Source organism: Telopea speciosissima, chromosome 4 (assembly GCF_018873765.1).
Source record: "Telopea speciosissima isolate NSW1024214 ecotype Mountain lineage chromosome 4, Tspe_v1, whole genome shotgun sequence".
In the NCBI taxonomy this organism is placed as follows: domain Eukaryota; kingdom Viridiplantae; phylum Streptophyta; class Magnoliopsida; order Proteales; family Proteaceae; genus Telopea; species Telopea speciosissima.
In genome coordinates, this window is record NC_057919.1 from 21,225,853 (window position 1) to 21,238,554 (window position 12,702).

A 12,702-nucleotide genomic window follows, 5' to 3' on the forward strand; every position below is an offset into this window, starting at 1 on the left:
TTTAAGTTCAGGAGTCTAATTAAAAAAAGAAAGAAAGAAAACAAAGAAACCAACTGTTCACGAGTAAATATATGACCAGTGCCTAGCTAGCATAGGTTTATTGACACGTACAATTTGTTATTACTCTCAGTGCAGATTAGTTCCAAAGTGGGAGAATGCTAACTTAGGGTCTTTTTGGTATCATTTTTCATTTTGTTTTTTGCCTATTTAAAAAAAGATCGTTAGTGAAAACCATTTTCGATCAAAAAATAAAAACTGTTTGGTAACTACTAATTTAATTGATTGTAGAATGAAAAACAGGTTTGGTGTGCTATGTATAAAATTCAATCCATCTTTTTGCTTGCTGCTGTGTGAAGGTGGTGGTCCTAGGTTTTCTTCCTTTCCTATTTCTCCTTTAGCCATAAACCAGTCCATAGAATCTACCCATGGATGAATTTCCAACGACCACAACTCTTCAAGTTTTGACCAATTTCAGGTTTTTTGTGTTTTCTCAGTCCATCAATCCCTCAATAGTTTATATTGACAATGTAAGATCATTAGCAAAAAAACGATGCACGTTCCTAGTTCCTAGTTCCTACCATAGTTGAAACAGGAAGATAGGTCAGCGGAATCCTAAAAAACTTAGGAAGAAGATTAACAGAACATAGGGAGAATAAAAAAATGAAACAAAACAAAGAGAACGGACACAAGGAAGGTGGAATTGAATTCACAAGAAGATGGATTTAGTTTACCTTGTTAGACATCCACACACTCACCTTGTGGTTTGCTAAAACCATAGTATAAGATTTCGAGATATATCGGTATCTCGGGCTTACCGAGATATCCGAAATATCCCAAAATTTCGCTGAAATACTGCATTTTTTCTGCCATATTTCGGCAATCCGTCTCGGTGGGTTTTTGGCCATATCAAGGGCTTATACTTCATGGACACCCTTATTTAAGCTAAATAAATACATTTAAACCTTCATATTGCAAAGACAAAGAACTCAAAGTAGTGTTTTGGGTTTGTACCCTTGATTGACAGTATACGGTCACCAACCCTAATGTATAGATAGTTAAATAGACATTGATTAGGCAGTAAAAGACATAAAAGAAATTTAAACAAACTAATGAAATCTCAAGACATAAGTCATAAATCATAACTCATAAACTCCATAATAGTCAAAGACTCAATAGTCAATAACTCAATCCACAGAGCCACAAGTTCACAAATCACAACTTACAAGTTACAACTTGCAACTTACAAGAGTGCAAGACTCACAAGTCACAACTGGCATACAAGTATAAAAGTTTAAAACTAATCCTAGTAATAATTGATATGCCTTCCTGGATCGACCCCACTCATGTTCCGCTAGAGTCGACGTCCATTGCTCTTTGTTTTAAGGACATATGTGGACCACGGTATAGTTTGGGAGAAGAAACAAGTGTAATTTCAAAAAAATTAGTTTAAAAAAAAAATGATTTACCTTAAATAGTGAAAAACCCTTGGAGGATGTGCTTAGATGAGGTTCCGATGTGTTTCCGGCGACAATCCGTAAAAAATGAGCTTCAACAAGGCTTGGATGATGCTTAGAAGAGAGGAGTAGAAGAGCAAAAAATGAAGAACTTTGAGCTTTCAACGGTCGATATATCGACTGAGACTTGCGAAATATGGCATTTAAAACAAGTGTCACGTGACACTTTGTCAAAAAACAGTATTTTGATGATATTTCGTGGATAGTCCACGAAATATCGTCGAGTTTTGATACTTTTTCATTTCGAGCTACCAGTTAGTCTCGGTAAGCTCGAAAAATCCGAAATATTCCGATATATCGCGAAATCTTGTACTATGGCTGAAACTGAGAACAAGATGGAGAAGAAAGGGGGAAGAGGGGAGTACCCAGCCCAATGGGAGGCTTCACCACTACCCAGCCCAGACTTCACCATCTAAGGTTGTTGCTGATTCACCACATTCTTAACCTTACTTCGTAGGAGAGGCTGCTTCCAAATTTCGAACCCACACCCAACAGGTTGCAGAAGCAGAGTCTTCTCTTGTGTTCATAAAATTAAAAGCATGTAGTAGAAGATAGTAAGTTGCTGTAAACTAACGACTCCCTAAAAGTTCTAGTTTCTGTAACACAAAAAAGAAAGAGACAAAACCAAAAGAGAAACTACTAAGTTGCTAAAGACATAGCAACCATTTATATTACATAAATAGAAACTATAACAAAGAAATGAAAGCAAAATGATTCTACTTATCCCTCTTTCCATTTTCCATTACTTTTACTTGATCCCATAGTTCAACAACTCGCCAAGATCTCGGTAATCTCTCTCTTTTTTTTAAAATCAAGATGAGATTTAAGGTGAAATAAAATATTACCCCAACTCGGTCGAGTTGAGATCTCGCTTCGAGATTTCGGTTCGACCGCGATTTGGACCAAACTTACCTTTATAAATCTCGATCGAGACAGTCGAGATCTCTAAATGAACTCGACAGAGAAGTGTGCATTTGACCTGATTTTTGAGGATTTTCGACGATGGTTTATGATAGAGAATTAGAGATATATGTAATATGTTAAGATTGATGTATTGTACACTTTTACATTTGTAATGTTTATTTAAGTTGCTTTATATTAATTGTATGATTTGATTGCTTTCAATTACTAAATTTTGTGTAGAATAAGGCCTATTAGTACATCGTCACCTACCAACCTAGGGTTCGAAGTGAAACTTCTATTAGAACTTTGTTTTTGCAAATCTGATAGTGTCATTGTGTTTAAATGATCTAATATAGGTTGAGTACCAAGTTTCAAGACCAAACTAGGTCTAAAACTCACTGAAACTAGCCTTCGAGTTAAAAAAAAAAAATTTACACAAACTCGCCAAGATCTCGGCCCAACTCAGCTTTTTGGCTGGGCAAAACCTGTACCAAAATCGAGTTCTTGAACCTTGCTTGATCCCCTAGTATCAATACTAAAAATATCTTAACATTATCAAAAGCAAAGAGAGCTGATCTATCACAGATAAAAAGGGAATATCTCCATTGGCATCAGCAACAACTCCTCCAAATACTATAGCTAAAGCAAGCAAAACTAAAAAGAAAGGAGAGATATACCATTAAAAGGTTAAATGAATATTTAGGTGAGCCTTCAAAGATAAGAATGGGTAGGTACGGAGTTAAAACCAATCTATGTTTCTTTGGAGAAGTTATTGGTTTCAGATATCATGTTTAACTCAGCTGCTAATGTAGAAATTTTTAATTTGACAATATACCTATCTGTTGGAATATGGGTATTACGTGTGACATGGGTCGATCCATGATACAAGATCGACCCATGGGGTGCTATTTCTATTTTAGTTATTTTCCCTTTCCTAGTTCTATTCTAGCTCTATTTAACTAGTTAGAATTAGAGTTATATTTGGGCTGTGACACTGTTCACGTGAACAGTATCGTGAACGGTGTTTCCCTTTGTAATCTCTTTTATTATTATTATTATTATAAATAGAGAGCTTGACTGATCTCATTGATCAATCAAGCCATTCACTAATTTCTACATGGTATCAGAGCCTAAACTCGATATCTGAGGAATTAATTCTGCTCTCCTCCATCGTCTCCCTCTCTACAATTGATCTCTCCTAGATCAACTAACCCATTACCCTAAAACCCTAAATCAACCGAGACCCTCCTTCTCTCTTCCCTTCTCTCGTTTCCATTATTTCATGGGGGCAGTACTTTGAGGTGATCTAAATATGATCTAGTATTTGCCTTAGAGTTTACCTCCTTTACTTTATCCTATTTTATGATCTCCATGCACAAGTGAGATCCATGTTTGAAAGCTGACACTGGATTTTTTTTTAGAAGACTGCAGATTTTTTTTCTCGAAGATTGAAGACTGCAGATTTATTTCTCTCAAGACCTGCAGTATTTTTTTCTCCATGTTTGAAGAAAACACTGCAGAATTTTATTTAAAAACCTGCGAGATGTTTTAAGACCTGAAAATTTTTTCTCGAGACACAATTTTTTCTGCAAATCCATATTGTGCGAAGATCTGCGAGACTCCTTTCCTCTTTTTTTGAAGACTGCATACTGTTTTAAAACACCGCAGCAGTTTTTATTGAAGACCTGAAATTTTTGAAGACCAGCGACTTTTGTGTTGAAGATCTGCAGTTTTTTTGCGGAGTGTAGGATTTTTTTTTTTGAAGCCCCGAGATTTTTTCGTATACAGATCTGCTGACTTCTCTTTGTTTGACAACATTGTAGTTGTTTCTTTATACAACTTGCGAGTTTATTTTGAAGCTTCGTTGCCTATTGCAGAATATTCGCAAATTCCCGCACTTCTCGATTCATGAAGTTCTATCGGTATGCCCGATTCAGGTGCATCCACTTGCTACCACCAACACTGGCCAATCTTCTACACAAGGGACCCATCATGATTATCCCTCTTTTCCAGTTAGCCCGATAAAGCTCGATGGCACTAATTATTTACTTTGGTCTACACAAATGTTTCTTTCCATTGATTCAAGGGGCTATAAGGGATATATATATGGTACCACTGTCAAACCAAGTGAAGCTGGTGCATTACAAGACAAGTGGAGTTCCAGTGGCTTTTCTTCTCAGTGCAATGACTCCATCCATTGCCCATGGCTATACACTACTTGATTCAGCCGCAAAAATTTGGAAAGCTGCTAACGGTACCTATTCCCAGGTAGGGAATGATGCACAAGTTTATGATCTTCAACGAAAACTCCATGCAACCGAACAGGGTGAACTTACTTTATCTGAATACTACTGTGAACTCCGTAGCCTGTGGCAAGAACTTGACTATTATGATAACTTTCAGCTTGATTGTCCTTCTGATATTACCAAATTTCAGCTTAGGGAGGATAAATTCAGAGTATACACTTTCTTGACCGGCCTTAATGTGGAATATAATCAGCTTTGGTCTCAAGTTCTGAGTCGTTCACCTTTTCCCACTTTGGAGCAAGCCTACTCTATGATACAATTGGAAGATACTCGTCGTTCCACCATGTTACCAATTACACAGCCAGAGAGATCTGCTTTAATTTCTTCTAAAGGTAGCTCTTCTAGTACTAGTACACGTTCCTCGTCTGAGAAGGAACCTCTTAAATGTACTCATTGTGGAAAGGAACGACATACTATGGATTTTTGCTGGAAGTTGCATGGTCAGCCATCTGACTCTTCTGATGGTCGTTGTGGTGGTCGTGGTCGAGGCCGTGGCCGTGGTCGTGGTGGCACACAGGCCCATCTTTCTGAAGCTACTGAAACAGCCCCTACTACCACACTTTCTGTAGAGGAACTTGCTGCCTTTCGTCGTATGATGACTACCTTCGCCTCTTCATCTGCACCTGCCTCTACCTCGACTGTGGTTCCCTCTTCTGAATCGAACCTTGTTTTCTCCAAACTAGGTATTTCTTTTGCTGGTCATTGTGCTTCGGCATTATCTCATCCTTGGATAATCGATTCCGGAGCCACTGACCACATGATTGGTCAATCCAATTTATTTTTTCGTTATTCTCCCTGTTCAGGCAAAGATAAAATTAAAATAACCGATGGTTCTCTTTCCTGTGTCTCAGGGAAGGGAGCCATCCATTGTTCTCCTTTATCTTTGTCCTCTGTTTTACATGTTCCTAAGTTAACTTCTAATTTGCTTTCTATCAGTAGTTTGACATCTGATCTCAATTGCAAAGCTATTTTTTATCCTTCACATTGTCTTTCAGGACTTGGGGACAGGGAGAACGATTGGAACTGGTAAAATGCGTGGTGGTCTCTACTTGCTTGACGATGATCTTATCTCTCATGTCTGTTACTATGTCCGGCCAGGCTCTTACCGCTACTTCATTGAACATCATTTATCTGAATTGCACCGATGGCATCGTCGACTGGGCCATCCATCTTTAGGAACCTTAGCTAAGATTTTTTCTGTTTTATTTCAGCATTGTAACCCTCACTCTTTATTATGTGAGGCTTGTGTTTTTGCAAAACAAACTCGTTCTGTTTATTCTAGTTCAAATAAAAGATGTTCTAAGCCTTTTTCTATGATTCATTCTGATGTCTGGGGTCCCTCACGTACCTCTTCTATTTCTGGCTTTAAGTGGTATGTCACCTTTATTGATTGCCACACACGCACCACTTGGGTTTACTTAATGCGACACAAGAGTGAAGTTTTTTCCTGTTTTAAAGTCTTTTATAGCATGGTTCAAACTCAGTTTCAAGCTACCATTCAAACTCTCAACAGTGACAATGGTCGTGAATATTTAGATGGAGCTTTTCAATTATTTCTTGCTACTCAGGGTATTATTCATCAAACCAGTTGCGTTGACACTCCACCCCAAAATGGAGTGGCTGAACGCAAATATAGACATCTTCTTGATGTAGCTCGCTCTATTATGTTTGAAATGCATGTTCCTTCTCATTTCTGGGGAGAGGCTGTTTTAACAGCTGCTTATCTTATCAATAGGATGCCCTCTCGGGTACTTGACTATAAATCTCCTCTTGATCTTTTGAAGGGTTCTTCTTATATTATTCCTTCCAAAATTTTTGGGTGTGTTTGTTTTGTTCGAAACCACTATGCCGATGGCAAACTTGATCCCCGCGGTCTCCGCTGTATTTTCATTGGTTATTCTCCCACCCAAAAGGGGTATAAATGTTATCATCCTACATCTCATCGTGTTTTTGTTTCCATGGATGTCGTTTTTCATGAGGCCTTGGCTTTCTTTCCATCTTCGGCACCTCTTCAGGGGGAGTCCATTCCTACTCTAGAAGAAGTGCCGATTCCCATTCCTCTTCTACATGAACCTATTGATGACTATCATGTACCTTTAGATAATGATGTTCAAGGGGAGCAGCAAGTACAGCCAGTGAAAGATTTCACACAGCAATATTATCGAAAGAAAAAAGGGCAACAACAGGTCACCACTGCAGCATTACCAGACCAAGAGTTGTCCTCTGACCCAGGATCGAATGACACCTCCTCTGGTAATATTTCTAATCCTTTAGATGCTGCTACTTCTCCTATTACTTCTGATCCATCACTTGATCTACCCATTGCTCTTAGAAAGGGAAAAAGGTATGGTACGCAACATCCAATATCACAGGTTGTTTCGTATGAATCTTTATCCCCATCATTTCATGCTTTTGTTTCCTCTTTATCCTCTGTTTCCATACCACAGACTTGGCAGGAGACATTTGAAGATACTAGGTGGAAGGAGGCCATGATCGAAGAAATGCTAGCTCTAAAGAAGACTAGTACATGGGATCTTGTTACACTTCCACCACAAAAGAAGACTGTTGGCTGCAAGTGGGTCTTTATAATTAAACAAAAAGCTGATGGAACTGTTGATCGTTTTAAAGCAAGGCTGGTTGCTCGCGGATTTACTCAGACATATGGGATAGATTATTTGGAGACTTTTGCACCTGTTGCCAAAATGAACACTATCAGGGTAATTCTCTCTTGTGCTGTGAACTTAGGATAGAGTCTACAGCAGCTTGATGTTAAAAATGCCTTCCTCCATGGTGAATTAGAGGAAGAGGTATATATGGATGTCCCTCCTGGGTTCTCATCTGCTGCAACTCATGGCAAGGTTTGTAAACTTAAGCGTGCGTTGTATGGTCTGAAACAATCACCACGTGCATGGTTTGGTCGTTTTCAGACAGCGGATGTTGACATTTGGTTATAAACAAAGCAATGCAGATCACACTTTATTTATCAAGACATCGAGCAGCATTATTACTCTCCTCTTAGTATATGTCGATGATATAATTGTAACTGGAAATAACCCTGCTAAAATTTCCAAGTTGAAGAATTATTTGGCCAAGGAATTTGAGATTAAGAATCCAGGCATACTTCGCTATTTTCGAGGGATTGAAGTGGTCCATTCTTCTTAAGGGCTGTTTTTATCTCAACGTATGTATACTCTAGATCTTCTTTCTGAAACTGGCATGTTAGGCTGTTCTCCTGTAGATACTCCCATTGAGGCAAATGCTCGTTTCCGAGACACTGATGGTGAACCAGTGGACAAAGGGAGATATCAGAGGCTAGTTGGGCGACTAATTTATTTATCTCACACTAGGCCTGATATTGCTTATGCTGTGAGTCTTATCAGTCAATTTATGCATGATCCCCGGTCTGATCATCTGGAAGCAGTATTCAGGATTTTGAGATACTTGAAGTCGGCTCCTAGTAAAGGAATATTATTCTCTCGTCATGATCATCTACAGATTGAGGCCTACACTGACTCAGATTGGGCTGGTTCCATGATCGAAAATCCACCACAGGTTACTATACATTTGTGGGTGAAAATTGTGTTACATGGCGCAGCAAGAAGCAAACAGTGGTGGCCCGTTCTAGTGTAGAGGCTGAATTTAGAGCTATGACTCTTGGTATTTGTGAACTATTGTGGCTCAAGACTTTGTTACAAGATTTGAGTATTCCTATTACTCGCCTATACGACTCTCTTGCGACAGTAAATCAGCAATAAGCATTGCCCATAATCCGAGGCGACATGATAGGACAAAACATATTGAAATTGATCGTCATTTTATCAAGGAGAATCTGGATAATGGGACGGTTTGTGTTCCTTATGTGCACTCTGGGGAATAGTTGGCTGATGTGTTCACCAAAGGCTTAAGTGGAAAAGTTTTTCAACCTCTAGTGTGCAAGTTGGGCATGACTGATATCTACGCACCAACTTGAGGGGGAGTGTTGGAATATGGGTATTTGGGTATTACGTGTGACATGGGTCGATCCATGATATAAGATCGACCCATGGGGTGTTATTTCTATTTTAGTTATTTTCCCTTTCCTAGTTCTATTATAGCTCTATTTAACTAGTTAGAATTAGAGTTATATTTGGGCTGTGACACTGTTCACGTGAACAGTGTCGTGAACAGTGATTCCCTTTTGTAATCTCTTTTATTATTATTATTATAAATAGAGAGCTTGACTGATCTCATTGATCAATCAAGCCATTCACTAATTTCTACATATCATTGGGAAGACTATGTCGAAGACATGAATTCCCTAAATGCACGCATTTGGGACTAAAATTCAACCATCCTTTCACCCTGGTCTTTTACTATCTGCTTCCATTGAGATATTTCCTTTCCCTGTTGAAAGACAATCTCTTTCAACTTGTCATTCTGTGATATCAGGTCTGCAAACTGAGATGCATTCCGCTAGGCGCACATTGCCTCTTTGCTCCACATCTGTGTTGGGGTTACTCCAGCACCCCACAAGCGCACTCTCCCATGAGAATTTGACCTAACAACACTTTTGAAGATTTTTTCCTAGACATCCTTGTTTTGCTGATTTTCTTCGCTTTCCTTACTGAGGTCTTCTTCTATTTTTTTCTGCAAATTACATTGAACAAGAACATTTTGAGGGAATATATCAATTTAGGGCATTTAAGGAAAACAAAACATCATGGCTAACGGAAATAGCTAGGTTAAACCAGTATCCTTTCTAACTCGGTGTCTATGAAAGCTCCAGCCTTCTTCGACTTTGTGTGAATTTGAACATCTCAATACGAAAAGGAGATGAACATTCTGGATGTTCATTTTTCTTAAAAAAAAGAGGGGGGAAATAAGATTAGAAAATGTTGGGACTAAGAGAAAGCCAACTTCAATGAAAAAAATATAAATGTAAAACAAATCATTTACCTTCCTCTCATGAAATACTACAAAGGTAGTACTTCCTGTCGTATGGTGCATTATTTGCTTGGCCTTAAGATCTTTATTTCGTTGTGATAGTTCCTACCAAGAATATTCCATTCAATTAAAACTGCCAAAAGGTAAATGTAATATAAACTACATTCAATTTCATTCAAAAGAATTCTTAGCAAATGTTTTTTGTCACCCCACATCTTGAACATTGCTTCCCATTGTTCTTTAGACATACATTCCAGATTAATGTTTGCCCTACGTTCTGAATCCGTGTCATACTTACTATAATGCTCGGCTTTCAGAAGACATTTGTAATCCCTCCATCGATTACAAAGTTTCTCGAGGACCCAACTCTTACTAGATTCAACTATGTCAAATTTCTCCTACAAGAAAAACGAAGATATTAGTTATCATATTATTACATTGTTATGTACGTCATACAAATTAAAATCTGATAGTAACAATACCATTACTTTGGTGCATGCATCGTCTTTGTTCACCTGTAGCAATTTTCGCCAATCAGGGGACATTAATGACAACACAACGTGGTTTTTTGCTACTATCTCAATCCATGTACATATCTTAGCTGTCATCTCACTGCAACCTTGGCCATACTTATTTACATCAGTTTGGATCTTTACACCTATACTCAAGTTTTGGATGTCCTTTGCCTTTGTTTTTCCCCTCTTTTCTCTAGCCCATACGGACTGTAAAACATTAAACATAAAAAAAAATTAATTATTGAGAACGATAATACTTGATATCAAGTTTAAAGAGTAACCTTCCAATTGACTAACCTGGACCAACACTTTCCTAATGGCTCATTTTTCAATTATGTGTTTCACTCCTGTAAAATCAGTAAACTCAAATCATATATCAGATTAATGTTTACCCTATCACAATATAAATAATATAAACTAATGAAAGCAACTAATCCACAGTCACATGATTTTCGGTGTAAAGTATACATAAATGAAAGCAACGGATATAATCCACTATCAAGTAGAAAAATATGAAGTCTTTCCATGTCAATGAAAAACAAAATCGACATAATTTTTTTTGATATTGGACTTTGTATGTTAGTGAAGAAAAAATCTGAAGTCTTTCCAACGAATATGATCCACTATCAAATAGAAAAATCTAAAGTTTTTCCATGTCACTGAACGACAAAATCAATATAAATTTTTTTGATATTGGACTTTGTATGTTAGTGAAGGAATAAAGAATGCACTGCATTTACGTCAGTACATTTCCATCTAAAAGAAGGAAACAAGAACTGAAAGGAGTGTCATGAGTTTTCAGAACTTATTATGGATCAGAACTCAGAGCATAAATAACAAAACAGATCTTAGAAAATAAAGGAATTGCAGAGAAATAGTATAAAGACAACCAGAATTGAGTGTAGAACAGAAGAATAACTTTTATCTTCTATGAGATGTAATAACAGTTGCTGCAACTCCAATTTGATGGCAGAAACAAGAAGAATAAGTTAAAGAAGAAAGATTGTTGAGATTTGAGAATCCTCCCAAAGAAACCCTGAGAATCCAACCTAGGCTCTAACACCGCGTTTGGTTGCATAAATTTGTGGGAGCATGTATTGATTTTGAATGGGGATTTCTAAATGGACATTCTGTGGATTCGTATTTCGAAAAAATAAACTGTTTGGTTACCCTGATTTTGTGACGTGAATCTTTCTGAAAAACTGTTTGGTTACCTTGATTCTGTGACGTGATTCTTCCTGAAAAACTGTTTGGTTACCCTGAGTCTGTCCGGTGGATTCATCCTGAATCTATCTGAAAAACTGTTTGGTTACCTTGATTTTATCAGTTGCCAAATCTAAAATTTAAAAGTACAAGGCATTTTAACCAATAATTAAAAATAATGTCATTACCCAATTAATGTATCCTTGAATAATTAATCATATTTAATTACTACTCAATCTAATATATCCTAAAATTATGAATATACCATTATTAACCAAAAATATTAATTTGACAAAATTTGTTAGAAGTTTAATTTACAAAAATGTCATTCCATACAGTGGTTGATGTTAAAAATAAGTTGAATGGAGTATGATATTAGACACATCGACATAATTAAAATATATATAATAATAACAAAATGATATATATGGTAAAAAATCGATAGTAATTGTTTCTGTGTGCAGAATACAATATAAGTAAAGCAGCCACAAACTTTGATCCTACACCATCTCTTTCCCTCCTCCCACACTAATATTCACTTGTTAAGATTCAAGTGTTTTTACAGCAACAAGCACCTCCTTCAGCGTCTTTATATGCTGCTCACATAACTAACCTTGTTTGTTGTTAAGAATCTCCAATTTTTGCTGTGAGGTATCCCTCCAAATAGCCTGTGAATGGATGTGGTGTTGGTATGATGGTTGGTAGATCTTCGACATTATTCCCTTATTGCTGGTTTGAAGAGGAAGATTCACCCTCATCTATAAATTTGAAGAATCCACAGCCATCATTTTTTCCTTGTAAACAAGTTAAAAACAATTGGTGAAATAAATTCGTAAAATAGTCTATATAAATGAATTATTTAAGGAAAGAAAAATACGTGTTGCCATATCAGGGTGGAACGTGGGCAACACCAAAAATCTCGTCCGACAGAAGGTCCTCTAGTGCACCCTTCGAACCTTGCATTGCCCTTTGCCGCATTCACACATCCTGAAGTGGTCAACCCACATAAAAAAGGAATTGTGTCTAAGGCATTTGTAGAAATGTCTTCCCAGATTAAACTTGGTATTTGATTTTAATACATTACATTGCACACCACAACTCTCACATGTAGCCACAATATCCACCTAAAAATGAAATTCCAAAACATAGACGTAAAAAAAAAAAAAATTTAAATAGAGGAGTTCGTGTAAATAGAGGACAAGCATAGAGGACTAATAGTACCAAGAGTGAAGAAAAGGATTAACATTGACTTTAACAGCTCTGCCATATGCTTACAGGTATAGAAGAAAGAGGGAGAAACGGGTTGAAAGAGAACGGCTGTTTCCCGTTTACCAACTA